The following is an 11,387-nucleotide window of genomic DNA, read 5'->3' on the forward strand; positions in this document are numbered from 1 at the left end:
ACTTTCCTTACTGAGGTGTTGGCAACACTGCTAACTTTAAACATCGGCTATCTGAGCAGCTAACTGATCGCTGCAGCTGTACAAAGCCCATCTGTAAATAGCCCACCCAATCTACCTACCTCATCCCCATATTGTTTTAATATACTTTCTGCTCTTTGCACACCAGTATTTCTACTTGCAGATCATCATCTGCTCATCTATCACTCCAGTGTTCATTTGCTAAATTGTAAATACTTCGCTACTATGGCCTATTTCTTGCCTTACCTCCATTTGCACGCACTGTATATAGACTTTCTTTTTTTTCTTCTATTGTGTTATTGACTGTACGCTTGTTTATTCCATCTGTAACTCTGTGTTGTTGTTTGTGTTGCGCTGCTTTGCTTTATCTTGGCCAGGTCGCAGTTGAATATGAAAACTTGTTCTCAACTAGCTTACCTGATTAATTATAGGTGAAATTTAAAAAAATAAGAAAAAACCATTTCTTTCCTAGAAAGGGGATGTAGCTCAGTGGTAGAGCGCATGCTTCGCATGTATGAGGTCCTGGGTTCAATCCCCAGCTTCTCCATTCAAATTTTTGCAGTGGCCCATCTCCTACTTTCCAGAATGTTGAAATTCTCAGCAGGAAACAGAGACGTGCTAAATAATTTGCTCTTGTAATCTGAAGAACATCTGTTCAATCCCTGTTCGTACATTTATGTAACAGAAGTGGCATGGTTGCCAACTTCAATTGCATCATTTTCAAAAACTGAAGTTCATGGGTTAGATGACTGTCCATACTTGCGTGTATTTAGAATTGCTGCTATCATTTCATTGTAGTTTCAATGGAGTAGTGTATATAAAAAGTACATTGTATTAATATTGCATTTTATCTGCAAATAAAATTGGATCGAAGCTCAGAGGGGGAGTGCATGCTATTTTAGTACTTGGTTCAATCCCAAGGTTCTCCACTGAGTATTTGTGTGCCAAATTCACATTACACAACTCCTACTTTCCAGAATGTTGAAATTCTCACAGGAAACAGAGATGTTATTTGTGTGCCAAATTCACATTACACAACTACTACTTTCCAGAATATTGATAAATATCTTCCAGTATAGAGTGGCATGGTGGCCAAGCGGTAAGGCGTCGGTCTTGTAAACCGAAGATCATGGGTTCAAATCCCATCCGTGCCTTACTGAAAGATTGCTGGTACCATGGGAAGGTTCTTTCACTGGAGGACTTTGAAGAAAAAAAAAGTCCTCATAATGGCAACTCTGCTATTATATAGTAAGGGGATGTACCTCTACGGTAGAGCTAATACTTGAAATGCATGTGCTCTGAAGTTAATCCCCAAATTTTCTGATGAGTATATTTAGTTGTGAAATGAGCTTTTGCACAACTCTACTTTCCAGAATGTTGACATTTTAAGAAGGAAATAGATGTGCTAAGTCATCTGTTTTTGTAAACTGAAGCACATGGGTTCAATCCTGGGTTCAAGCCTTGTTCGACGTTTATGGAAGCTAGATGATATTATGGAAATGTACTTTCATTAGAACAGTGTAAAGAAAGGGTCAATTGTATTGATATGGCCACTACGACCTGTATGCTCTAGTCGGCTGGCCCTCGCTACATATTCGTCGCCAGACCCACTGGTTCCAGGTCATCTTTTTAGTCTATGCTAGGTAAAGCTCCGCCTTATCTCAGCTCACTGGTCACGATAACAACACCCACCCGTAGCACGCGTTCCAGCAGGTATATCTCACTGGTCATCCCCAAAGCCAACACCTCCTTTGGCCGCCTTTCCTTCCAGTTCTCTGCTGACAATGACTGGAACGAATTGCAAAAATCGCTGAAGCTGGAGACATATTTCCCTCACTAACTTTCAGTGTTGCCAACTTAGCGACTTAGTCGCTGTATTTAGCAAGTATTCAGACCCCTCTGAATACTTGCAGACATTTTCATTTTACTCACTTTTTGTCTCTTCCACAATGTTATTCCTCACTCCTACAGTGTCCATCACAATTACATGCACATGGACAATTATGCAAATTAGGTGATGACATCATTTAGCAACTTCTAGTGACTTTTAGGACAGCCAATAGCTACTAAAATTGGATCGAAGCTCAGAGGGGGAGTGCATGCTATTTTAGTACTTGGTTCAATCCCAAGGTTCTCCACTGAGTATTTGTGTGCCAAATTCACATTACACAACTCCTACTTTCCAGAATGTTGAAATTCTCACAGGAAACAGAGATGTTATTTGTGTGCCAAATTCACATTACACAACTACTACTTTCCAGAATATTGATAAATATCTTCCAGTATAGAGTGGCATGGTGGCCAAGCGGTAAGGCGTCGGTCTTGTAAACCGAAGATTATGGGTTCAAATCCCATCCGTGCCTTACTGAAAGATAGCTGATACCATGGGAAGGTTCTTTCACTGGAGGACTTTGAAGAAAAAAAAAGTTCTCAAAATGGCAACCCTGCTATTATATAGTAAGGGGATGTACCTCTACGGTAGAGCTAATACTTGAAATGCATGCGCTCTGAAGTTAATCCCCAAATTTTCTGATGAGTATATTTAGTTGTGAAATGAGCTTTTGCACAACTCTACTTTCCAGAATGTTGACATTTTAAGAAGGAAATAGATGTGCTAAGTCATCTGTTTTTGTAAACTGAAGCACATGGGTTCAATCCTGGGTTCAAGCCTTGTTCGACGTTTATGGAAGCTAGATGATATTATGGAAATGTACTTTCATTAGAACAGTGTAAAGAAAGGGTCAATTGTATTGATATGGCCACTACGACCTGTATGCTCTAGTCGGCTGGCCCTCGCTACATATTCGTCGCCAGACCCACTGGTTCCAGGTCATCTTTTTAGTCTATGCTAGGTAAAGCTCCGCCTTATCTCAGCTCACTGGTCACGATAACAACACCCACCCGTAGCACGCGTTCCAGCAGGTATATCTCACTGGTCATCCCCAAAGCCAACACCTCCTTTGGCCGCCTTTCCTTCCAGTTCTCTGCTGACAATGACTGGAACGAATTGCAAAAATCGCTGAAGCTGGAGACATATTTCCCTCACTAACTTTCAGTGTTGCCAACTTAGCGACTTAGTCGCTGTATTTAGCAAGTATTCAGACCCCTCTGAATACTTGCAGACATTTTCATTTTACTCACTTTTTGTCTCTTCCACAATGTTATTCCTCACTCCTACAGTGTCCATCACAATTACATGCACATGGACAATTATGCAAATTAGGTGATGACATCATTTAGCAACTTCTAGTGACTTTTAGGACAGCCAATAGCTACTTTCCTTACTGAGGTGTTGGCAACACTGCTAACTTTAAACATCGGCTATCTGAGCAGCTAACTGATCGCTGCAGCTGTACAAAGCCCATCTGTAAATAGCCCACCCAATCTACCTACATCATCCCCATATTGTTTTAATATACTTTCTGCTCTTTGCACACCAGTATTTCTACTTGCACATCATCATCTGCTCATCTATCACTCCAGTGTTAATTTGCTAAATTGTAAATACTTCGCTACTATGGCCTATTTCTTGCCTTACCTCCATTTGCACGCACTGTATATAGACTTTCTTTTTTTCTTCTATTGTGTTATTGACTGTACGCTTGTTTATTCCATCTGTAACTCTGTGTTGTTGTTTGTGTTGCGCTGCTTTGCTTTATCTTGGCCAGGTCGCAGTTGAATATGAAAACTTGTTCTCAACTAGCTTACCTGATTAATTATAGGTGAAATTTAAAAAAATAAGAAAAAACCATTTCTTTCCCAGAAAGGGGATGTATCTCAGTGGTAGAGCGCATGCTTCGCATGTATGAGGTCCTAGGTTCAATCCCCAACTACTCCATTCAAATTTTTGCGATGGCCCATCTCCTACTTTCCAGAATGTTGAAATTCTCAGCAGGAAACAGAGACGTGCTAAATAATTTGCTCTTGTAATCTGAAGAACATGTGTTCAATCCCTGTTCGTACATTTATGTAACAGAAGTGGTTGCCAACTTCAATTGCATCATTTTCAAAAACTGAAGTTCATGGGTTAGATGACTGTCCATACTTGCGTGTATTTAGAATTGCTGCTATCATTTCATTGTAGTTTCAATGGAGTGGTGTATATAAAAAGTACATTGTATTAATATTGCATTTTATCTGCAAATAAAATTGGATCGAAGCTCAGAGGGGGAGTGCATGCTATTTTAGTACTTGGTTCAATCCAAGGTTCTCCACTGAGTATTTGTGTGCCAAATTCACATTACACAACTCCTACTTTCCAGAATGTTGAAATTCTCACAGGAAACAGAGATGTTATTTGTGTGCCAAATTCACATTACACAACTACTACTTTCCAGAATATTGATAAATATCTTGCAGAATAGAGTGGCATGGTGGCCAAGCTGTAAGGCGTCGGTCTTGTAAACCGAAGGTCATGGGTTCAAATCCCATCCGTGCCTTACTGAAAGATAGCTGGTTCCATGGGAAGGTTCTTTCACTGGAGGACTTTGAAGAAGAAACAAAAGTTCTCAAAATGGCAACCCTGCTATTATATAGTAAGGGGATGTGCCTCTACGGTAGAGCTAATACTTGAAATGCATGCGCTCTGAAGTTAATCCCCAAATTTTCTGACGAGTATATTTAGTTGTGAAATTTGCTTTTGCACAACTCTACTTTCCAGAATGTTGACATTTTAAGAAGGAAATAGATGTGCTAAGTCATCTGTTTTTGTAAACTGAAGCACATGGGTTCAATCCTGGGTTCAAGCCTTGTTCGACGTTTATGGAAGCTAGATGATATTATGGAAATGTACTTTCATTAGAACAGTGTAAAGAAAGGGTCAATTGTATTGATATGGCCACTACGACCTGTATGCTCTAGTCAGCTGGCCCTCGCTACATATTCGTCACCAGACCCACTGGTTCCAGGTCATCTTTTTAGTCTATGCTAGGTAAAGCTCCGCCTTATCTCAGCTCACTGGTCACGATAACAACACCCACCCGTAGCACGCGTTCCAGCAGGTATATCTCACTGGTCATCCCCAAAGCCAACACCTCCTTTGGCCGCCTTTCCTTCCAGTTCTCTGCTGACAATGACTGGAACGAATTGCAAAAATCGCTGAAGCTGGAGACATATTTCCCTCACTAACTTTCAGTGTTGCCAACTTAGTGACTTAGTCGCTGTATTTAGCAAGTATTCAGACCCCTCTGAATACTTGCAGACATTTTCATTTTACTCACTTTTTGTCTCTTCCACAATGTTATTCCTCACTCCTACAGTGTCCATCACAATTACATGCACATGGACAATTATGCAAATTAGGTGATGACATCATTTAGCAACTTCTAGTGACTTTTAGGACAGCCAATAGCTACTTTCCTTACTGAGGTGTTGGCAACACTGCTAACTTTAAACATCGGCTATCTGAGCAGCTAACTGATCGCTGCAGCTGTACAAAGCCCATCTGTAAATAGCCCACCCAATCTACCTACCTCATCCCCATATTGTTTTAATATACTTTCTGATCTTTGCACACCAGTATTTCTACTTGCACATCATCATCTGCTCATCTATCACTCCAGTGTTAATTTGCTAAATTGTAAATACTTCGCTACTATGGCCTATTTCTTGCCTTACCTCCATTTGCACGCACTGTATATAGACTTTCTTTTTTTTCTTCTATTGTGTTATTGACTGTACGCTTGTTTATTCCATCTGTAACTCTGTGTTGTTGTTTGTGTTGCGCTGCTTTGCTTTATCTTGGCCAGGTCGCAGTTGAATATGAAAACTTGTTCTCAACTAGCTTACCTGATTAATTATGGGTGAAATTTAAAAAAATAAGAAAAAACCATTTCTTTCCCAGAAAGGGGATATAGCTCAGTGGTAGAGCGCATGCTTCGCATGTATGAGGTCCTGGGTTCAATCCCCAGCTTCTCCATTCAAATTTTTGCAATGGCCCATCTCCTACTTTCCAGAATGTTGAAGTTCTCAGCAGGAAACAGAGACGTGCTAAATAATTTGCTCTTGTAATCTGAAGAACATGTGTTCAATCCCTGTTCGTACATTTATGTAACAGAAGTGGCATGGTTGCCAACTTCAATTGCATCATTTTCAAAAACTGAAGTTCATGGGTTAGATGACTGTCCATACTTGCTTGTATTTAGAATTGCTGCTATCATTTCATTGTAGTTTCAATGGAGTGGTGTATATAAAAGTACATTGTATTAATATTGCATTTTATCTGCAAATAAAATTGGATCGAAGCTCAGAGGGGGAGTGCATGCTATTTTAGTATGAGGTCCTTGGTTCAATCCCAAGGTTCTCCACTGAGTATTTGTGTGCCAAATTCACATTACACAACTCCTACTTTCCAGAATGTTGAAATTCTCACAGGAAACAGAGATGTTATTTGTGTGCCAAATTCACATTACACAACTATTACTTTCCAGAATTTTGATAAATATCTTGCAGTATAGAGTGGCATGGTGGCCAAGCGATAAGGCGTCGGTCTTGTAAACCGAAGATCATGGGTTCAAATCCCATCCGTTCCTTACTGAAAGATAGCTGGTACCATGGGAAGGTTCTTTCACTGGAGGACTTTGAAGAAAAAAAAGTTCTCAAAATGGCAACCCTGCTATTATATAGTAAGGGGATGTACCTCTACGGTAGAGCTAATACTTGAAATGCATGCGCTCTGAAGTTAATCCCCAAATTTTCTGATGAGTATATTTAGTTGTGCAATTAGCTTTTGCACAACTCTACTTTCCAGAATGTTGACATTTTAAGAAGGAAATAGATGTGCTAAGTCAACTTGCATATCATCATAGACTAGGCCGAAACGTTAATCTTTAACCTTGCCTGAATTAAACAATGCATTTTTTATAGTGAGCAAGAGTTGGGCTTTTTCCTTTTCTATGATGATGATCAAATTTTTGGCTGCACCTCAACTCAACGTTGGTTGAGCGCCCTCTGTTTTTTTGTTGTCAAATAATACATATATTTTTTAATGTACAAAGTCAATTATTCAAAGCATTAAACTTGTGATGTTTCCCACTTATTTATACAACCTACTCCACACTTACAAAGTGAAAGTTTATAGAAATTCTGAAATTAAGTAGTAAACAGAAGAAAAGCAGAATTGAGTTCAATTATAATGCAAATAATTTAATGGTCTATGGTTCAATCCCATTTCTGAAGGTCTGATGAATAATTAATATTGTTCCTCCTCTTGCTTGTGGCAGGCGCAGCAGCACACTGCCCTCCAAAGCCTGACTGCCCCTTTCCTAGCTCTGCATGGTGTGGGGTGACATCCGGGATGACCACAGCAACATCCTCTGGAAAGGGAAAAAAAGAGGATCAGGATGTAAGCCGTAGCTTCTTAACACTGGCCAGTTGAAAGGTTCTGCTAAGATGTCATGACAAACGGCACCTGTCAGAGTGCTCTCTAAGTGTTACTCACCTGCTTGGATGTCAGCTGGCAGTGTCGAAGACGGCCATCGTGAGAGTCCTTTCTTCAGGTGTGACATGCTCAATCGATCCTATTTATTTGTACTGAAATCTTTTTTTTTCTCTGCTGCTACTCGTGTTTTACAGAAACACGTTTGAGTGGGTTTTCTACAGTCTGGCGCATGTTGACACAATATGGAGAATGCATATGCTGCAAACCAGCACGACTATCACGCATCAACTATAGACGAGTTTCACTCACTACTGCAGTTTGGAGTTAGGTTGATGTTAGAGGCTACTGGAGGAAGTTATGGGGCATACTTGAACTCTGTAAGGGAACATGAACCTTTCGACTCCAGCAAATTGTGACTAATAACCCTAATCAAATTCTACGAGATGGGTTTTTGAATGCAGTACTGTATTTTCATTGAAATGGCAGATTTGTATGATTTCACACAAAAATGGATGTAATGCTTCCCACAAAGAAATTATTTTACTATTTTGTTTCAAAATGGTCCCTCTGGCATGCATATTTCTGTATGATTTAACACATGTTTGAATCCCACTTCCTTGATATTTTGAAGTTCATTTTAGTCCTCCTCCGTGCATGTTTTGTTCCATACCTGTGCCTTGGAGAAAAGAACTATAGCCCTCCAAGTCTAATACGCTATACACAACAGCAGCCTACAGTGTTAACTTATTGAGAATGTATATCATTGCATTTAACATTCAAACCTCTTTTGAACTCTTCAGATCTTAACCGGATCAAACTGGAATGTTAATATATTACCCTAAGTCAAACTGGTTTTGGTGTCTTAGACACAAAAGGTTGTTTTCTCCTCATAGTAAAAACACTGTTTCATGGTTTGGATTAAAAACACTGGGTATTTGTTACGTAGAACTTTGTGTTTTTGGGGGGGGGAAGCTATACTTAGCTCTACTGCTGTTTGTATAGAGGCCTAGTTAGAATTGTATTGCAATGACAGGTGAAGTGCTTGTTGAAATCATGCTGCCTTGCTGCTCATTCCTTAAAGTACTTATACCAATGAATACCTGTTTGTCTGTAGCCATAGCTGTTCTTAACCTGTTCAACTCTGACGCCCTCTGGTGGCATTTTATAAACGATGCATAATATTGTATACTGCCCTCATAAAGTACATTTCGGTCCTTACAGAAACATGCTTAGGGAAAGGGGAATACCTAGTCAGTTGTACAACTGAATGTATTCAACTAAAATGTGTCTTACGCATTTAACCCAACCACTCTGAATCAGAGATGTGCGGGGTCTGCCTTAATCGACATTCACGTCATCGGCGCCCGGGGAACAGTGGGTTAACTCCCTTGCTCAGGGGCAGAATGCCAGTTAAGTACTGTTAGAAAGCTAAGAACTGTGGGATTCTGATAATCGTCAGAAAAAATGTGACTATTACAGAGCCCGAGATAGGGGGGAGGTCCCAATTGTCAGTTGTTGGGGATAAGAGATTTGAAAGTCTAGGTTCGACATGAAATATGTAACCAATTACTCTCTCTAAACATGTGCACATTTCCATGGGAACAGAGCCATTTAAAAGTGCGGGGTTAGTGCAACGTTATCGTTTGACAGGATATACACATGAGAAGAAAGCTGAAGTCTCTATCCATACATTGATGTAAATGTTCCCTTGTCTGATTCCCAGTTCGTCCACTCGCTAGCAGTCGGAGATCACATGAGTTCTCTTGGCCACTTGAAACCAGTTGCGTCTGGATCCTGTCATTTCCTAATGAGCCGCCCCCAGGTGGTGAGGGTAGGCAACAATTTGTAACTGGATCCTGGACTTCCTGACAGGCCGTCCCAGGTGGTGAGGGTAGGCAACATCATATCCTCCATGCTGACCCTCAACACGGGGACCCCTCAGGGGTGCCTGCTTAGGCCCTTCCTGTACTCCATGTTTACCTGCGGCTCCATCACCATCATTAAGTTTGCCAATGACACAACTGTGGTAGGGCCTGATCACCAACGACGATGAGACAGCCTATAGGGAGGAAGTCAGAGACTTCAAAGAGAGTTTGGTATTTTCCTAGAGGGCCACAATGTGTAGTAATCTTTGGCCAAACCAGGCACACAAGAGTCTATGGAGCGATATGATGTTGAATCTGAAATTCAGTTTGTGTTGGCACTAATATCACTCCATAACATTCTAGCTATATGTCTTGGTTAATGCCTGGTTGGAAAAAAGAAAAAAAAAGACTGTAGCTCCTAAAGACATGATGGGCCACCACTTGGGTAGAAGCACTATATGGTCCTGTAGCCTACTTTGTCACATGTAAACAAGTTTAGGATGCCAAATGTTACCAAACATCCTACGCTTCCTTTAGTCCCAGTCAAACTTATCTTGACCTTTATCAACCCTACTGCATATTCCCTTTAGCTTTCATTTCAATTTCATTTATTGTACTTTGTTTGGGACGGCACAAGACACTTAAAAAAAGTATGATTTTCTCATAACAATGGAATTTTAATTCTCTGTGCTCAATACTGTACGCTATTCGCACACAGTTGTCTGTTGTAGATCTGGAACCACTGACAGAATAGGGGAGTATCTGTGGCCACGTGATAAAACACTAGTCTGGTATCAGTAGTCTGAAAATAGGAGGAAACCAGTTGGACATGTACATCAACATATGGCAGTTGACATTAATATTGTCAAAAACTCATCCTCGATGTCTCACACCTGTTGAATGACTTGTGCCTTTGGCCAGGATCCAATTTTCCCACGGAGCTGGTGTGTAAAGGACCATATAAAATCATCTGAATGAGGCTTGTTCATGTTTCAGTGGGATTATAGCATAGTTATAAACAGTTAGTTAATTTAGTGTGTCAGTTTGGTGGAGATCCAAATGAATGTAAAATCCAGACAGTTGAGGAATGCACGCAGTATGACATGAGCGATACCAAAAACATTAGCTACTGCAATCAGTTTACAACCAGGAGTTTCTTTTTAAATTAGTTTATTGCTTAAACACAAATTTTAACACAGCATAAACCAATAATGATCAAATTAGAAATCAAAGCAGTGGTAGGTTTTATGGGGAAAACATTCAATCAAATCACATACACATGGTTAGCAGATGTTATTGCGAGTGTAAATGCTTGTGCTTCTAGTTCCGACCGTGCAGTAATATCGAACAAGTAATCTAACAATTTCACAACTACCTTATACACACACAAGTGTAAAGGAATTAATAGGAATATGTACATATAAATATATAATATATATATAATATAAGTGACACATTTATTACATCATATTTGTAATTATTTAAGTGGCTATAGATGGAGTCAGTATGTTGGCAGCAGCCACTCAATGTTAGTGATGGCTGGTTAACAGTCTGATGGCCTTGAGATAGAAGCTGTTTTTCAGTCTCTCGGTCCCAGCTTTGATGCACCTGTACTGACCTCGCCTTCTGGATGACAGCAGGGTGAACAGGCAGTGGCTCGGGTGGTTGTTGTCCTTGATGGTCTTTTTGCCTTCCTGTGACATCGGGTGGTGTAAGTGTCCTGGAGGGCAGGTCGTTTTCCCCGGTGATACGTTGCGCAGTTGCTGTAACCAGGCGGTGATACAGCCTGACAGGATGCTCTCGATTGTGCATCTGTAAAGGTTTGTGACCGTTTTTAGTGACAAGCCGAATTTCTTCAGCCTCCTGTATAAGCCATTTAGCAATAACTTGACCCAAAGCGGCGATCATGCTTGCTTCGTCCCGCAAAGTATTGTTCCTAGAGATACTGAATATGGCGTTGTTAAGTGGAGATGTTATTTTCGTTTGAGTGGTTTGATCAAGGACGCAAGGCTACACGTACAAGCTTCTGCAACGAGTCGTCTGTATAAACAATAGTTTGTTGTGGGACGAAGCATGCCATGCACAAACATTTTATGTATGGGTGCTCCCAGGAATCGACCCATATT

The 11,387-nt window shown here is 40.5% G+C and overlaps 6 non-coding genes across 6 annotated transcripts; all 6 read left to right on the forward strand.

The window, feature by feature from the left end:
- The first annotated feature begins 493 nt into the window (after nucleotides 1–493).
- On the forward strand, nucleotides 494–565 carry trnaa-cgc (transfer RNA alanine (anticodon CGC)). The gene has a single exon. It is a non-coding gene; the product is annotated as a tRNA-Ala (tRNA).
- A 535-nt stretch (nucleotides 566–1,100) lies between these two features.
- trnat-ugu (transfer RNA threonine (anticodon UGU)) lies at nucleotides 1,101–1,172 on the forward strand. Its single transcript has one exon. It is a non-coding gene; the product is annotated as a tRNA-Thr (tRNA).
- A 1,137-nt stretch (nucleotides 1,173–2,309) lies between these two features.
- Nucleotides 2,310–2,381, forward strand: trnat-ugu (transfer RNA threonine (anticodon UGU)). Its single transcript has one exon. It is a non-coding gene; the product is annotated as a tRNA-Thr (tRNA).
- A 2,004-nt stretch (nucleotides 2,382–4,385) lies between these two features.
- On the forward strand, nucleotides 4,386–4,457 carry trnat-ugu (transfer RNA threonine (anticodon UGU)). Its single transcript has one exon. It is a non-coding gene; the product is annotated as a tRNA-Thr (tRNA).
- Nucleotides 4,458–5,863: 1,406 nt separating this feature from the next.
- Nucleotides 5,864–5,935, forward strand: trnaa-cgc (transfer RNA alanine (anticodon CGC)). The gene has a single exon. It is a non-coding gene; the product is annotated as a tRNA-Ala (tRNA).
- A 541-nt stretch (nucleotides 5,936–6,476) lies between these two features.
- trnat-ugu (transfer RNA threonine (anticodon UGU)) lies at nucleotides 6,477–6,548 on the forward strand. The gene has a single exon. It is a non-coding gene; the product is annotated as a tRNA-Thr (tRNA).
- Nucleotides 6,549–11,387: the final 4,839 nt, after the last annotated feature.

Source organism: Oncorhynchus kisutch, unplaced genomic scaffold, assembly GCF_002021735.2.
Source record: "Oncorhynchus kisutch isolate 150728-3 unplaced genomic scaffold, Okis_V2 scaffold2482, whole genome shotgun sequence".
In the NCBI taxonomy this organism is placed as follows: domain Eukaryota; kingdom Metazoa; phylum Chordata; class Actinopteri; order Salmoniformes; family Salmonidae; genus Oncorhynchus; species Oncorhynchus kisutch.